A 4739-nucleotide genomic window follows, 5' to 3' on the forward strand; every position below is an offset into this window, starting at 1 on the left:
TGGGAATTACAGACATCTTTTCATGGCATCTCCAACCGCTTGTTTTTACTTTTCCTCCTTTGAAGTGCCACTGATTATTTATGACCCACTCAGGGACTCAAAGACCTGCCCTCCACAGAGGCCTCTCCATGTAAACTGAAGTCTGTTCCTAGCAACAGATTATTATTACTCATGCACTGAGCCAAGCCAACACCATGGACAGAAACAGCAGATTTTTATCTTTGGTGAGCCAATCCAAAGGAAGCAGAGCTCCACAATGCTGACCAACCGAAGACCCTTTCCTTTTTGGCTATTAACAAAGATCTCTGTTTGTTTTAGGTTCAGAAAGAAGCAGCAACATTCGGAGGTGTGAGTCTTGAGCCTTGCAGAGTGCTACTGAGCCAGATTTTTTTGGTAGGCTATCTTTCTGTAAGTTTGACAGAGCCTTGCTAAAGGCAAATTGTTGGCATCCAAATCATGACCTCATGACCTAAATAATTATCACAGGAAACCCCACATCAAGTTGGTTTGGTTTTCGCTCTTTTATAATATTTTCTTTTCCCATCATTTCTGATGCACTCACACCTCTGTAAAGCCTGAGAAGTTCACACAGCACTTCAGTCTGAAGGTCCTGCTTTCTCCTCAAGACTCCATTTACAATGATTTCACCATGTTTTCACTCAGTGGTGGGAGAAACTTCTGTATAAAGGATGCATTTTCTATCACCCTTGCATTTAAACACACTTTTATTTTTTTTAAGGTCCTACTCCAAACTGACGTCCATCCCTTCCACCTTTGAAGTGTTTGTCAACATCGCTCTTCTGGGCCATCCCAGACTGTATCACATTCCCAGCTGGAATGTGATCACACAGAAAACATGCTGATCCCCCTCCCTTCAAAGCCAGATTCCTCAGGATGGCAAAAATCAGGACAGCATCATTGGCAGATCTACCTTGACTTCCTCTCTTGAGGAACTGACAACTTCTCTATCTCTGGCAGAAAAATAATTATTTGTCATCATCCAATATGCAATAATGACATATTCTCTGTGCTTCCCTGGAGGGAGAAAAGTGTTTCCATTAGATTTCCATCCCTTTGAAGGTGATACAGGAAAGAGGCTATAGCCTCCTGATCCTACATAACACCCAAGAGCATTCAGATGGGTATCAGCCAGTCTTTTAATAAGTGGTATTAGTGCATGTGGCATCAGAGAGACTCTGCATTGCCTGGGATGAAGTTGAAATAAGCCTGGCCTTGGGTACTCCTGTGCTATCAGTAGCTGGAGATGAAGGAATCCAAAAGAGAAAAGCTTGGAAAAGACTGAACAAGTCTGCTCAGGTAGAACCAAGCCAAGAGAGCATCAGATAGATCTGCAAGACACCAAGCCTGGAGAACATAAGATCTTCAGGAGATGCAGAGCTGGACATGAAGCTGCACCCCACTGCCACAGAAATGATCTTGTCTCATGTGACATGATGCCCTGGAACCAAGTGGACAAGTAAGGACTCCTCCAAAGAACAAGAGCTGCAAGACCAAGGCAGCTCTTATAAGTTTATTTATGACAAGCAGCAGCAGTACATTTTTGTTATACAGGGACTTCCCAGTGATCTATTTATAGTTTTTGAAAACCAGCCAAGAGAAGCACATGAGTATACAAAAGCCACACCATTTTTAAGGCCAGCAAATGTTGCTAGTTTGTCTTTGACTTGCACATCAGTAACACTACCTGTTACAGAAGCACATTGTGTTAATCAATTTTAAAACACTGTTAGCTACGTGTCTTTCTTGACCTTTTCTCTTTTTTGGGGGGTGGTAATATATCAGTCATCCTGGTACAATTACACAGTTTGAAAACTGCACTAACTCCATGCTGATGTTAACACACACAGAGAAATGCTTTTATTAACAGAGCTAAGCCTTGGTCACACAGTCACAAAGGCTGACCCACAGAGGAGCACAATGCAATTATCTGCCCTCAGAATACGAGCCTATCTCACATTTATCTGTTCCCAAGTGGGAAGGCAGTGCCAAAGCACTAAAACTTTAGAAACAATTCAGTTTTCAACTGGTTTCCAAGATTTTCCATATTGCTAATAAACACAATAACTGGTCAGGACTTGAAATCACAGCTGTTAAGGTGAAGAAGAGGAGTTTTGAATGCCTGGAGGCTCAGGAGGCTGATGCCATACACCTTGATCACCCCAGGGTTCACTCCTATGCAGGAAGCCAAAAACACCGTGTTGGCTTCATGCCTCCATCAACATTAAGGGCTCAGGTGACAATTCAGTCTCCAAAACAAAGCCATGGGCACGCCCCGACACAAAACTACCTGTGCAATGCCCAGAAGCCTCCAATTGTGTCCAAAAAGCCATCAATCTGTTGCTGTGAGGCCAGAATGGAAAAGCTTTTCCAGAGCAGGACATAGTCTTGCACTCCCCAGCCAGCAGAGCACTCCAAGGCCGCAGATAACGGGGCTGTGGGGAAGGGTTATCACAAAAACAACACCAAAACACGGGCTGGCTCCAGATCCGTGCTGCACCTGGGAACTGCACCCAGTTCTCTCCCCCTTTTCCCGGGACAGCCAGCCCTGGCTAGCCGGGCCCAGGCTGCAGCCACGGCCTCCTGTGGGAAGGGGAAAGGGCAGCGCCGCAGGGCGCAGACAGCTCCGACCTTGGGCCGCGCAGCTCCCACACACAGCCCCGCTCCCCCTGCCCCTCCTCGGCCCTCCTGGCCCGTACAGCAGGGAAGGGACGGGAAGGGGGCGGGAATGGCTGTAATCACACGGAGTTACAGCCTGATCGGAACGGACCGGACTGCACTGCCCACGCCAACCAAGCGAGAAGCGCTGCAGTGAGTTGTTACTCTTATTTACAAGTGTTTCCCTCCCGTGGATTGCAACTGAAAAGTCAGTGTTTTAATACGGGCCCACAGGCACACTGGAACCAGTTTTTATTTTAAAAAAGCAATATGTAACAACTACACCTGCTTGGAATTAACGGCATGATATTCATGAGAAACAGGCTCCTAGTAATATTCTGCCTTTGAAGGAATAGAAATGTTTCCTTCCCACTGCCTTCCCAATTCCCTTTTTCCCCAAATAAAGGAAACAGTCAGATGGTCAACAAGCACATTATTCTGTTGAGCAAAGCTCTCCTAAGCAATAAAAAGTTTCTAAATTAAATCATAACACTGGTCAGAAAGACCTTCCTGAAGAGCAGTAATCTGCTCTGTTAGGAAGTTAGGAAAAGACAAAGCCATTAGAGATAGTGGCAATCTGAACACAGGAGTTTCCTCTAAAGCAGGGACTGTTCTGACTGAGCAGAATCCCTGGAAGCAGCAGAGCAAGGTTTGCACAACAGACCTCGCAGACAGAGCCAGGAAAGGGGAGGAAAGTGAACTGCATCATGGATTTGGGAGCCTAAACAGAAAGGGCATGTCTCAAGCTAAAGCCATGTGCTTTGCCAGTATTCTTGCAAGGATCCCAAACTCACTGTGACCACTAAATATAGCAGAGAAAAGGAATCTACTGCAAGTAGCTCTCTCCAGCAGTTCTCACTGGTTTATGCAGGCAGAAGAAAAACACAAAAGGGAGATTTGTCAAGCAAATGGCAAACGAAGCTTGCCAAATTTGAAGGGCAAATTACAATTTAAATGATAGGTCCTAGCTTGGCAGCTGTGAATTCATCAGCTTCTCTCTCAAGCATGTCCAATCAAGGCTACAGCAATGCAAGGTACTATGCTTCCCCAGCACACCTCTCCTCTGACTTGGAGGGGCTGCCTCTCCAAAGAATGAGTTTTTCATCTCCCTATAATTCTTCCAGATGAAAATTCCCTTCAAAGTGCTAGTTCAGGGTCTTGTTTGTTTGTTTTATGCCTTCTGTCCCACATACTTCAAGGTCTGTGGGCAGAGCAGCCTTTCTACAAGCACAGCCTGCACGCTCGCATGCCTGTGCTGGTTCTGCACATACAAAAGGGGCCCCTCAACAGTGGCATCTCCCACACTGACTGTGCAGGACCTCCTCCACTAAGAAAAGCACTTTCCTTTACCATTTAAGAGAAATAAAATATCTTTGTCTTTGCTTTGAAAGAATTAGCTGCTTTAGGGGAAAGAAAAGAAACCCACAAACGTACATCTCTGATTTATAGCATTGTTTCAAGCTTGTAGAGTAACTCTGTGTGTGCAGTGAAAACCTGGCCAAACACTGTTACTCCTGCCAGTGCTGATGCCAGAAAAGACCAAACAGCCAAAGGGCTCACAGACAACCTAAGAGAAAGAACTTGGTGTTGCACAGTAAACTGCTGTGAATAAACTCTTGCTATACGAAATAAAAAAATAAAATACAGGTGCAATTGCAAAGCCAAGTACTCCCAAATTAGAAGCAGCCCAGATTAAATAATGTAATGCCTTACTTATATCATCATGCATTCCAGTTCTGCACACTCAGGGTGACAACAGTCTTCCCATCCAAGTCTGAACCATGGGGTGTCCAGGCTGCTTTCTTTGACAATCAGGATTTCTCACAATGCAGACAAACCAGGAGAGATGCCCGTGAGCCCCGTGCATCTCCCTGGCTGAAAGGCAGCAGCATTACTGACACACAAGTTACTCACAGACAAGCCCGGTCTAGCACCAGAGCCGGTGTTGCGTAAGCAGAGCTGCTGCTCCATCCTGTCCCGGGCCAGGCAGGTGAGGTAAGACATGAGCCAGCCCCAGCCCCAGCCAGCCCCAGCCCACCGAGGTGTCTCTGGACAGTTTTTAG

The sequence above is a fragment of the Passer montanus genome, unplaced genomic scaffold, assembly GCF_014805655.1.
Source record: "Passer montanus isolate IOZ18808 unplaced genomic scaffold, ASM1480565v1 scaffold82, whole genome shotgun sequence".
Taxonomy (NCBI): Eukaryota; Metazoa; Chordata; class Aves; order Passeriformes; family Passeridae; genus Passer; species Passer montanus.